We start from the raw sequence: 13,884 nt of genomic DNA, 5'->3' as shown, positions 1-13,884 counted from the left end.
TTTTCTCTGTCTCTGTTGCCTGTCCTTGGCTCCCTTTCACTCCTACGTAGAATGCCTGTTAGAGTTCCAGTGCAAGATGATGTGCCTAGTCCTGCTGGGAACTAAATGTCTCGGAGTGGGGGTGATACTAATGATTCCTACAGTGAAAAAAATGCATTAGGTAGCCAGTAGATTTAAAAACAGTTAATCTGATCTGGGCGTGGTGGCACATGCCTTTAATCCCAGCACTGGGGAGACTGAGGCAGGCGGATTTCTGAGTTTGAGGCCAGACTGGTCTACAAAGTGAGTTCCAGGACAGCCAGGGCTACAGAGAAACCCTGTCTTGAAAAAAACAAACAAACAAACAAAAACAAAACAAAATGAAACAAAACAAAAAAACAGTTAATCTGTAAATAGATGTCATGTTCAGTAAGATTTAGGATACAGGCCACACAACAAAAAATGATTTAATAACACTATGGAAAAAGAATGGATGAGGAATCAAATACTTATACAAGTAAACTGATTAACAACAGACAGATTCCCCATGTGTATGTGTCATTGATCATTGTCTCACTAATCCTTATTTCCCACTTTGATTTTTGTTGCATAAATGCTAATTATTGCAGTTTCTATAATAAGTTGATGACTGATAGCAAATGTAGCAAAAGTCTGAGTCAATTCTGAAGTTGAACTTGACTCTTTAATTATTGACTCTCTTCTTCTGATATTCCAGTGTAAATCTGTTCAAGGCTTTTCAGATGATGGGGCAAATTATTATCTCTGAGGAGTACCATAGAATGTGTTCATAGGCTTAGATCATTAAATTCTGGCACTATTTTCTTAATGAAATATGCAGTTTTTAAAATAATTGACTCTGCATTATACAAAGAAAACCATACTCTGTCTAGTGAGTAGCTATGTGCCTAGAATTTGTGATATTGTCTAAGAATTCGGACCAATGTTGTTCTCTACTAGTCAAAGTAAGAGCTCAGTGAAACTAGGTGAGAGATGGAATCTTAGCCCATGTTCATATCACAACACATTCATTTGGTCTCTAAAAACCACTGTGTGTTTTTCTTCTCAGGCTCGAAGAACATGTAGTAGGAGATAATGTATAAAGTAATTGACAAGATTTATTCAATTGATCCCTGTCTGATAGAAAAATAGCTATTTTGACAGAAAGGAATATGGAAGTTTTTCAGGACCATATAATCAGCAGCAGCAAGTACTTAGGAAATGCATGAGAAATATTTCTATAACTTTCCCTTTAGCACACTTGTCTGATAGTTCAAAAGCCAGATGTGTCAATGAGAACAAAAATAGAAAATCACAAATAACTAATAAGAAATGTAATGCCAGACACTGTCTCAAATGTGAAATCTTCACTAGTGTATAACCATAGATATATAGAAATATTACCTTTAATTTTTTTAAAGATTTATTTATTTATTATATGTAAGTACACTGTAGCTGTCTTCAGACACTCCAGAAGAGGGCAGCAGATCTCCTTACAGATGGTTGTGAGCCACCATGTGGTTGCTGGGATTTGGACTCAGGACCTTCGGAAGAGCAGTCGGTGCTCTTGCTCACTGAGCCATCTCACCAGCCCCTCCTTTAATGTTCTTGACAGAATTATAAAAAACAATACTTTATATATGTATGGGAAACAATATATTATTGACTGTATCATTATAAGGCCATGAACTTACCTCATATCAGTCACAATATAGTCTAAACATAGTTTGAGCATCTTAATATCCTATAGAATAATACTTTGGCCCAAATATTAGTTTTATAATATTGTGTGAACTTTATAAATTTAGTAGAATTATCAACCTCTCATCTTGAAGATCCATTTTTATTGCTCCTAATTTATTTTATTCCCTTTGGATAAGCCTGAAATGCTCAATTCTTCTACATTTTCTCCATAAATGTTCTGAGCCCTTTCTAAACTCAAATTTATATGATGACTTTCCAAAATTAAAATGATAATTGAAAGTAGTCATGTAAGCTTTATATATTTTAAAGTTTAGATTGCAGCAGAGGGAGAATTGGGAGGATGAAAGGAAGGGTAGGCTGAAGACAGGTTATACTATATAAAAGAAGAATAAACACTATTTAAAAAATAAAAAAAAATAAAATATTTCAAATATAGTTATATTCTAGTAAAACAGGCCCAGTCAAGTTCCTTAATTCATAGCAAAAACTAAGCCATACCTTCCATTATATGATTAACTGTAATAGTTAGCTTTGTTATTTTAACATAATGTAGTATGATTACATTAATTTCCATGAAAAGACAGATTGTGACCTAGAATTGTGAGCCAAATAGAATTTTTCTTCCTTAAGTTGCTTTTGTCATTTTGATACTTTATCACATACATAATGTTCTACATTGTGTATGAAGGATTCTACATCAGTTGTTACAAAATTTTACTCATTCTATATCATTATTTCTGATGTCCAACTTAATGTATTTGGATTTTTTTTTTATAATTCCTGGTCTATTCTCATGATTTGGAAGGCAACATATTGCATATTTGTTGGGCTGGTTTAGCACATCTCTTGGTGAACTGCAAATCTTCTAACTTTAATTTAATGTCAGCAAAGAATGAAATTTTATCAGCTCTAAATGAAAGTATAAAGGCTTTATGAAAGTCAGGTACTAAAGTTATCATCAGAAATTTGTGGGTCATAAAGACATACATAACTTTTGGTAATATTTTTCCTTAAGGATATATCCTTAAGGGGAAGATAAACAATATACTTCTCTCGGTTTTAGGATACAGACCTTAGCCTGCTTTATTTTCAACATGGAAAAATTTCCTGGAAGATGAATGAGATCTAGACAAATATATTGCTGATTATCAACTAGAATATTCTTTTTTTTGTATTTTACTTCAAATCTTTCTTTTATGTTCTTTGGGGGGGTATTTATTTCATTTACATTTACAATGCTATCCCAAAAGTCCCCAACATGCTCCCCCCACTCCCACCCCCAACTCCCACTTCTTGGCCCTGTCGTTCCCCTGTACTGAGGCATATAAAGTTTGCACGAACAATGGGCCTCTCTTTCCACTGATGGCCGACTAGGCCATCTTCTGATTCATATGCAGTTAGAGACTAGAATATTCGTAAATAATGATAAATTTGAAGGTATACAGTAACATTTAACTATAAACCGGAAATTATATATGCATAAATAAACCCAGTCAGAATTGCACAAATTGGCAGAAGATGATCCATCCATCACACTTCTTGGTATTTGCTATAATTTTTATATTAAAGGAATTTACAAAAGCCCCTGTGCTTGGTCCCCAGATGTTACTGTGAGGGCCATTCTTGAAACTTTAGGAGCTAGGATGCAACTAGTAGAACTAGATCTCTTTCAGGAGCATTCTTCGGGATATTTTCATTTATGTAAGTATTCTCTCTGATTTATGTCTAAAATGAAGCAATAAAGTTGCTCTGCCACAGGTTACCACTTCTCTCTCCTTCAGTCCTCCCTACACTATATCCCTCCTGTTCCCTTCCTCACCCTGTCCTTGATCAGTTCCTTCCCTCCATCATCCCTTGATGTCTATTTTATTTCACCTTGTAAGTAAGATTCAGGCATCCTTCCTTGGGCCCTACTTATTATTTAGCCTGTTTGGGTTTTTGGATTGTAGAATGTTTGTCCTTCACTTTATGGCTAATATCCATCAAAACTCACAGATGAAAAATTTCCTACCCTTAAGGAAGACATGCCTCAAAAGGTACAATAGCTTATAGAACACCAAATAGATTGGACCAGAAAAGAAAGGTCCTTCAACACATAATAATTTAAACGATAACCATAGAGAACATAGGAAGAAAAACTGCAAGGGGAAAACACCAAGCAACATATGAAAACATACCTATTTGCCTGCAAAACTCATGATGTCCTTGTTATTAATAGCTGAATAGTATTCCATTGTGTAAATGAAGCACATTTTCTGTATCCATTTTTCCTTTGTGGGACATCTGGGCTGTTTGCAGCTTCTGGCTATCACAAATAAGGCTGCTAAGAACATAGTGAAATGTGCCACTATGACATGATAGGGACATCTTTTGGGTATATGACAAAGAGTAGTATAGATGGGTCTTCAGGTAAACTATTTCCAGGTTTATGAGGAACCTTCAGATTGATTTCCAGAGTGGTTATATCAGTTTAAAATCCTACCAGCAATGGGGGAGTGTTCTGCTTTCTCCATATCCTTGCCACCATCTGCTATCACCTGAGTTTTGACCTTAGTTATTCTCAGCTTGCATTTCCCTGATCACTAAGTTCTTTAAGCACTTCTTTAGTGATTCTCGGCCAATTTTGAGATCCCTCTCTTATAAATTCTATTTAGTTCTATACACCATTTTTTGATTGGGTTGTTTGTTTTGTTTTTGGATAATAGCCACCTATCTGATGTACGGTTAGTGAAGATTTTTCCCCAATCTGTAGGTTGCCAATTTCTCTTATTGGCTATCTCTTTTGCCTTACAGAAGCTTTCCAGATTCATGAGGTCCCATTTTTCAATTCTTGATCTTAGAGCCTGAGCCATTGGGTTCTATTTAGAAATTTTCCCTCTGTTTCAATGAGTTCAATTTTCTTTCCTACTTTTTCTTCTATTAGAATCAGTGTATCTGGTTTTATGTTGAGGTCCTTGACACACTTGGACTTGAGTTTTGTGCAAGCTGACAAATATGGGCCTTTTTTCATTTTTTTCTACTTACTGACAGCCACTTATACCAGCACTATTTAATGATGATGCTTTTTTTTTCCATTGTATATTTTTTGCTTCTTTGTCAAAGAATAAGTGCCAATACAGTTCTATTCCATTGATGAATCTGTCTTTCTCTGTCTTTTACCACTATTGATCTGTAGTACAGCTTACGGTCAGGGATGGTGATTTTCCAGGAGTTCATTTATTGTGAAGAATTGTTTTCACCATACTGGGTTTTATGTTTTTTCCATATGAAATTAAGTATTGACCTTTCAATGTTTTTGAAGAATTGTGTTAGAATGTTGATGGGTATTGTAATGAATCTGAAGATTGCTTTTAGTAGGATAGCCATTTTTTCTGTTAATAGTACCAATCCATGTGCATGGGATATCTCTCCATTTTCTGAGGTCATCATTGATTTCTTACTTGAGAGAGGTGATGTTCTTGTGATATAGATCTTTCAATTATTTTGTTTAGAGTTACCCCAAGATATTTTATATTATTTGTGACTATTCAGAATGGTGTTGGTTCCCTAAATTCTTTCTTAGCTACTTTATCATTTACATAAAAGAAGGCTACTGCATGTGTTTTGCAGGCAAATGCATTGAAAAAGAAAATATTGTCCTGAGTAAGGTAACTCAGACCGAAAAGAACATGCATGGTATCTACTCATTAAAAAGTGTGTATTAGCCAAAAATTACCAAGATACCCAAGATACAAAGCACATAACTTAAGGTTAACAAGCCAAAGGGCCCAAGTGAGGATACCTCAATCCCACTTGGGAGGAAGAAGAAAATAATCAAGGGTAACAGAGGGAGGGAGGGTCATATGTTGGAGAGGGGACAGGGAGGGGAGAGAGAAACATGATCAGGTATTGGGAAGAGAACAAGAGTGAAGCCCTGAAGGCCAGCAGAAAGAATGGAAATGGGCTTATGGAGGTAGGAGGTGGTGGGAGTCTCTAGAATGTACCAGAGACCTGGGAGGTGAGCGATGCTCAGGACTCAAGGAAGGGACATTAGATGAAATGTGCAACAGTGGGGATAGGAAACTTGTAGAGTCTAACTCCAGTAAAAATACAGGGCATTTAGTGGAGGGATGGGGTTGCCATCCCACAGTAAACATCTGACCTAGAATTAATTATGTCTAAAAGAACTTCAGAGACAAAAAATGGAGAAGAGCCTGAGGGAAAGGAGGTTCAATGACTGTCCCAAATTGGGATGCAGCTCAAGGGGAGACTGTAAGGATTGACACTGTTACTGATGCTGTTGTGTGCTCACACACAGGATTCTAGAATGGTGGCCCTCCAAGAACCCCAGCAAGCAGCTTAAAGAGTCAGATGCAGATACTTACATCAAACAAATAGAAAGAAGTTGGGACATCTTTGGTTGAATTAGAGAAAGACTGGAAGAAGCTAATGCTACATCCACTCAAGTAGTGACCCATGTGACAGGCCCAAAAGCCCGGATTCAGTCCCGAGGCGAAATGTTCATGGAAACTTAGTCTTCTGAAACCGTGGCATCCTGTATAAGGAATGTTCCAATATGTCTCTGCTTTAGTTGGTGAACAGATCTTTGTGCTTTCCCTCAGTATTGTTTTATTATAGGTGTCTCCAAGCAATGACTTGCCAAATACCTAAGCCTTCACCAATGCCCTAGGTAGTTCTTAAGCTGACCCTGGGCTTGGAATCCAGTAAGCATGTTGCATATTCAGTGACATTCAGAATTGCTTCTAATATTGTAAGAGAGATAGTGAAAAAAAATCAGGCATTACTGTCTTCTACATAGAGTTAGAAATCTCAGGGCAAGCTTAGCAAAGTATACTTAGGATCTTCATTACAGTCAGGTATGGCAGACGATGTTGCATATTAGAATAAAGTTGGTGAGTTCTTCTGACAAATGGAGATTCCCTAGAGATACGTAAAAGAGCAGCAAAGTTACTCCCATAAGCAAGAGTTTACCATGACCTAGGAAGAAGGAAGGTTGTGGTCTAAGAAGGAACTAGGGTAAATACTTAGAACTATAGATAGCTGAGTTATACCCATACACGGAAATTTACAATGGCCTAGGAGAAAGGTAGACTATACAATAGACTAGAATTGGAACCATGGCAAGGGTGTGAAGCCCTTGCCCCTGGCTTCTAAGATTAAGCTGACCTTAGGTGAGGCTGCTTTTGATCCCAGTTGTTAACATTGATTTTTATCCCAGTTGGTATCTGTTAGCTTTCTGTATGCATTTCTCTGTTTTGTGTAAAAGTCACTTATATAAGTGGTGCTTCCTTTGAGACAAATTGCATCCAGATACAGGATTCCCTTGTGTCCCTGTCTGTTTTAAACCCTCTGCACCAACTCCTTGCCTGCCTGTCCAGGACCCTGATTTCTTCTGCGGATTGAGGGAGGCCAATTGAGGCCAGTCCACAGCAAGCTGAGAAGGGTGACCCCATAGGAAGATCAGTAGTCTCAACTAACCCGGACCCCTGGGATCTCTCAGACACATCCTGTATACCTACCAGGCAGCATACATTAGATGATATGAGGTACCCTACACATATGCAGCACAGTACTGGCTGAACTGTTCTCAGTGAGAGAAGATGCATCTAACCTTTGAGAGATTTGAGAATCCAGGGGGTGGGTTGGTCTGGTAGGGTGACATTGGGGAGAGGAGGACATCTTCTTCGAGATGGGAGAGGAGGAATGGGATAAGAAAAGTCAGAGGGCAGACCAGGCAGGGAATAAAGATGACTGGATTCAAAAAATAGATGTAATAATAGTAATAATAGTAATAATAATAATTAATAATAATAATAAAGCATACCTACAAGTATTATACCTAGGCAAACAAGACACTAAAGGTTAAAAGGACCTGGACAGATGTCTTAAAGAATCTATTTGACCACATTTGTTAGCCCACACTAATATATTCAAGAAAATGTTAAATTACAATAGATGCAAAAAACAAGACATTCCATGACAAAGTCAAAGTTATACAAAATCTATCCACAATATAGGGTTGCAGAAGGTAGCTATAGTCATGAAAACACAGAAAATTATCTCACACCAACAGAAGCACAAACATGCCGCCCCAAATACAATGACAAAAACAACACCAACACCAACGAAAACAACACCAAGCAACCACTACCAAGAAACACAACAACAACAGAATAACAGCAGTTAAGTATCATTGGAGATTAATATCTTCAAATATAGACTTAATTCTCCAATAAAATGTAACAGGATAGCAGAATGAATATGAAAACAGGATCTGTCCTACTGCAAAAAGAAACAAACTACAAAACCAAAGATAAACCTTACTTCAGAGTACAGGGTAGGAAAATGCCTTTATAAACAAATGGACCCAAGAAGAATTTTAGAGTACCCATTTTAATTTGTAACCAAACAGATGTCCATTCAAAATTATTCAAAAGACATGAAGAGGAATCCTTCATATCCATCAAAGGAAAAATTCCCCAAGATGTTGTCTCAATCCTTAACACCTATGCTTCAAAAAACAAAGGCACCCACATGTGTAAAAGAATCATTATAAGTTGTAGATTTTCTCTTTTCCTACAACCCCACTGCTCAGCCTGTCTCCCAGCATGGCTATCCTAACTTGAAACATAGAAAGGATGCCAGACCCAATTCTGGAAGACCTACTCCAACCCTGGATACACAGTTCTACATGGCACCCAGGGGCCCTGCTCCACCTTGCAAAAGCCAGGCCAGCCAAAATCACAGACAGCCATATGAATAAAGTCAATCTTAAGAACATAATCAATGCAATATGACCCTCACAAAACCCAAGTTCCTTACTACAGCAAGATCCTAACTTACCTAAAGAGAAGGATATGACCTTAAATTTCATCTCATGAATTCCCATAAATAAATAGAGGAAAAACAGTTCAATAAGTGAAGAAAATTAATAAACCCATCTAAGATCTAAAAATGGAATTATAGTCAATGAAGAATAAACAAATATAGACAACTCTAGAGATGGAAATCCATGGAAATAGAATTGGAATGACAGACACAAGCATCAATAACTAAATATAAAAGAAGGAAGAGGAGATCTCAAGAATAGAAGATACCATAGAAGAAATGGATACATCAGTCAAAGAAAATGCCAAATATAATTGCAAGCTGGAATTTAGTCTGGCCATTCCTCAGAAAAGTGAACATAGTTTTACCTGATGACACAGCTATAGCATTCCTGGGCATATACCCAAAAGATGCTCCAACATATAACAAGGACACATGCTTCTCTATGTTCATGACAGCCTTTTTTTTTTTTTTTACAATAGCTGGAAGCTGGAAAGATCCCAGATGTTCTTCCAATAGAGGAATGGATACAGAAAATGTGGTAAATTTACACAATGGAGTACTACTCAGCTATTAAAAACAATGACTTCATGAAATTCTTAGGCAAATGGATGGATCTAGGAAATATCATCCTGAGTGTGAAGAACACACATGGTATGTACTCACTGATAAGTGGATATTATGAAAAAAAGCTCAGAACACCCTGATACAACACACAGGCCATATTTAAGTCAAGAAGAAGGATGACCAAAGTGTAGATGTTTCAGTACTACTTAAAAGGAGGAATAAAATAATCACAGGAGGAAGAATAAGGAGGTAACTGGGAGGAAGAGAGGAAAGTGAAGAAAAAGGAGAAGCAGGAGACAGGAGAGAAGTACAGAGGGTCATGAAGTTGAACAGGGGTGTGTAACAATGGGATATGGGGAACTCGTGGTAGCCACTATCACATCCTAGATACCAGGAAAGTAAGAGACTCCCAGGACAAAATGGGAATGACATTAGCTGAAATACCCAATAAAGGGGAGAGAGAACCTGTAGAAACCATATCCAGAGGTTAGGCATGATCCCCAGTTGATGGATAGAACCACCTACCTATCTCAAAAATATTAACCCAGAATTTCTACTGTCTAAAGGAAATGTGGAACAAAAAGTGGAGCAGAGACTGAAGCAAAGGCCATCCAGAAACTGCCCCACCTAGGGATCCATATGGTCTGCAGACATCAAATCCAGAAATTATTGCTAATGCCAAGAAGCACTTGATGACAGGAGCCTGGTATGGCTGTTCCCTGAGACGCTGTGCCAGATCATGACCTATACAGATACAGATGCTTGAAGTCAACCATCAGACTCAGTACAGCAACTGCAATCGAGGAGTTAATGGGAGGACTGAAGGAGCTGAAGGGGTTTGTACCCTCATAGGAAGAACAATATCAACTAACCAGATGACCCAGAGATCCCAGGGACTAAACCACTAACCAAAGAGTTCATATGGAGGGAGTCATGGATCCAGGTGCATATGTAGGAAAGGATTGCCTGATCTGGCATTAATGGGAGGAGAGACCCTTAATCCTATGGAAGCTTGATGCCCCAGTGTAGGGGAATGCTAGGACAGTTAGAAGGAAGTGAGTGGGTAGGCTAGGGTGTGGGAAGCGGTTTCTGCTGTGCCTGCGTGGCCTAATTGGTAAACAAGCAATGTGCGCATGTGCGAGAGTGTTTTCACGCCAAGTCACAGCCCATCCCGGGGTGTGGTGATGAGGCTCTGGGAGAGCCAATCAGGTGTGGACATGTCACACTAAGGTGTATATAAGCAGCACCTTTTTAGTGCTTGGGGTCTTCCTCTTCATGTTGAAGCTAGTGTAATAAAGTTGCTGCATAAGGATCCGGTTTCTCACACATGTGTTCTTGCTGGCAAGACGATAGCACGGGCAAGAATTGGTGCTGAAACCCAGGAACCGCCTTACCATCGCTGGCACCAAGGAGACCCTCCGTTGGCGGGGCAGATTCAGAACTGTAGTCAGGTTGGTTTTTCAAGGTTCTGAGAGGCATGTTTGGTTCTGGTCTTTCTCTACAATTAGAAGGGGCAATGGAAGCCTTTGTAATTGTTCTTGTGGCACTTATCCTTTTCCTTATAGTGAAAGCAGGACAGGGAGTGCTGGAGGAGGTTCAAGACAGCATGTCAGAAACAGAGCAGGGTAAAAGATTGGGAGCTCAAAGAAAAAAGGGTATACCTAAGAAACAAGGCCCTTCCAAGGATTCTGGATCCGAGGAAGAGAGAGAAAAGGGAAAGGATGCCCTGGGAGAGAAAAAGGAGAAGGGAGAGAGAAAAAGGAGGAAAGATAAAGGGGAGAAGAGAAAAGNGAAGGGGAAGGAGTCCCCNNAGAGGAAGAACCTTTATTNNTTAAAAGAACTTGAGGGTTTAGGACTTGATATCTCAAGCTCAAGTGAAGAACTTAGTCCCTCGGAGGAAGAAGACTTAGAGGAAGAAGCAGCCCACTATGAGGAAGAAAGATACCACCCTGATGAGGGTAGAAATAGTGAGCCAAGGAGGAAGTTAAAAGGAAATAGTGGCTTAAGTCAGGGCATGGTTTGGTCTCTGGGCCCTAGCGCCCCTCCACCTTATGCAGAAAATTTTTGCTCAGATTCTGTTATTCCTCGAGACAAGCAGCAAAAATTACAGCAGATGTTTCCTGTCTTTGAGGTAGCGGATAGAGGATGCGTTCATGAGTCTGTGGAGCACATACAGATCAAAGAACTTGCTGAGTCAGTCCGTAATTATGGAGTTATTGCCAATTTTACATTATTTCAAGTCTAAAGACTTGCTACTTTGGCCATGACTCCGGGAGACTGGCAAATGGTGGCAAAGGCTGTGCTCACTAATATGGGGCAGTATTTAGAATGGAAAGCCTTATGGTATGAAACCTCTCAAACGCAAGTGAAGGGCTAATGCTGCAGCTGAAGGAGATTAGAGAAATTGGACTTTGATCTGCTGATAGGTCAGGGACCATATGCAGCCAATCAGACAAATTATAATTGGGGAGCATACGCTCAGGTTTCAGTTGCTGCCATTAAGGCGTGGAAAGCAATTTCAAGGAAAGGAGAGGCAGGAGGACATTTGACAGATGAAAAAGCCTCACATGTAATACACCACTGCCTAGAGGCATGGAGTGCTTGGGGTAAACCTAAAATTCTAAAAACTGACAATGGGCCAGCATATGTCTCTAATAAGTTTCAACAATTTTGCCATCAAATGAATGTTTTACATTTGACTGGCCTTCCTTACAATCCTCAAGGACAAGGCATTGTGGAACGTGAGCATCGCACTATAAAAGCTTATTTAATAAAACAAAGAAGGGGAATTGTGGAAGACTCGATATCCCCAGTACCAAGAGTTGCTGTTTCCATGGCACTCTTTACTATTAATTTTTTAAATCTTGATGAGCATGGTCACTCTGCGGCTGATCGTCATAGTTTGGAGCCCGATAGGCTAAAGGAAATGGTCAAATGGAAAAATATCCTTGATAATAAATGGTATGGCCCGGATCCTATCTTAATCAGATCCCGGGGAGCTATTTGTGTTTTTCCAAAGGGTGAAGAAAATCCACTTTGGGTCCTGACGGGACTGACAAGGACCGTGAAAGAGCAAGATGAACCCCAAGATGATCCTCTTGCTCCTGATGATTGAGACCAGGATAAGTATACCTTTGTGGGCCATAGTAAGATCATGGCCAGTACCTTTACCAGTACATTCCAATTCTTCTACCTTGCCTTTGTTTTTTGCAAAGGAATATTTTTTGGATGTGCCTTATGCACGACAAACTACTCGAGAGCCACGGGTGTATAAGAATAGATTATCTTTAATTGGGCAGCATTACTCCCGTTAGGTATATTAATGATTCTTTTATTAGAAATATAGACCTACTGAATCACCTGAAGGGGAACTGGTCACAGGAGCTGGAAAGGTTGCAGACGAGGCTGCAGATAAAGATCCTGAACCTCAATGGGACCAGAATGGAACCAGTGACCCTTGGAGATTTTACCTCTTGGCTTACCTCTGCTTTTTATTATTTTAAGGAGTGGGTGGGGGTTATATTGTTTGGTGCAGCCTTATGTTGTAGGATAGTGTTTATGCTATGGTTGGTTTGCAAACTCAGATCTCAACAGAAACGTGACAAGGTTGTTATCACTCAAGCACTTGTAGCCATTGAACAAGGGGCCTCCCCTGAAATTTGGTTATCTATGTTTAAGAATTAGTTGGCATCTGAGTTCTCTGCTCTTGCACCCCACGGATCTGCGGATCCATTGCACTGGAATGAGAGAGATGCAATGATCATTGATCAGCCCTTGCACATCGCTGAGGTTTCCTCATTGCACGAGACAGGGTGATCATGATTTTTCTGCTAAAATTTTTCCTTAAAACCTGGCTGGCCTTGCTTATAGAGTTCACCCTAGGCCATCTAGCAGTTATTGTCACACAGCACTGTGGTATCCAGAGATGGGCAACTTTTCTCGTGCACAGACCAACCTAAGACATGGGGCCCGGTGGTGATAGGGTTATCCTATGATGGGTAAGGCTGTGTCATTAGAGGAATGACCTAAAACAGGAGCCACAGCAGATGGACATAACTGCAGAGGCCTAGACCAGCCTCGTCTTAATAAAACAAAATTGGGGAGATGTGGGAAGCCGTTTCCGCTGTGCCAGCATGGCCTAATTGGTAAACAAGCAATGTGCGCATGTGCGAGAGTGTTTTTGCGCCAAGTCCTGGGGTGTGGTGATGAGGCTCTGGGAGAGCAGCCAATCAGGTGTGGACATGTCACACTAAGGTGTATATAAGCAGCGCCTTTTTAGTGCTTGGGGTCTTCCTCTTCATGTTGAAGCTGGTGTAATAAATTTGCTGCCCCCCTTTTGTTTATCATCTGACTAAATACTTTAATTAAACTGAAGATCTCCCAAACACTATATAACCATCATTGCAAGGGGAAAAAATAGAATACCCTTTAGCTTTAAAAGACTACAAATACACTCCATGTGAAATCATGGAACAATAATATTGATAGGTATTAGAAAGTAATGATAGGCTAGTCATGGTAGCATACAGCTTTAATCCCAGCACATGGGAGAATTAGAATGGAGGATCTCTGTGATTTCAAGGACAGTTTGGTCTACAAAATTCATTTGAGACGGGCCAAAATTACATAGTGAGATACTGTTTCATAAAGGAAGAGAAGATGATGATAATAAGAAAAAGAGAACAAAAATAAAATAAAATGTTTACTATGTGCCATGTTCCAGGGGATGAGTCTAAATGCTTTAAATGTAATGTAATTTTTACAATTTTTACAATAGTATTTGAGATA

At 39.2% G+C, this 13,884-nt stretch overlaps 1 pseudogene; it reads left to right on the top strand.

Moving 5' to 3' along the window:
• Positions 1-10,612: 10,612 nt before the first annotated feature.
• On the top strand, positions 10,613-12,211 carry LOC110286370 (annotated as a pseudogene).
• Positions 12,212-13,884: the final 1,673 nt, after the last annotated feature.

Source organism: Mus caroli, chromosome X, assembly GCF_900094665.2.
Source record: "Mus caroli chromosome X, CAROLI_EIJ_v1.1, whole genome shotgun sequence".
Taxonomy (NCBI): Eukaryota; Metazoa; Chordata; class Mammalia; order Rodentia; family Muridae; genus Mus; species Mus caroli.
This window is presented reverse-complemented; position numbering and strand designations above follow the sequence as displayed.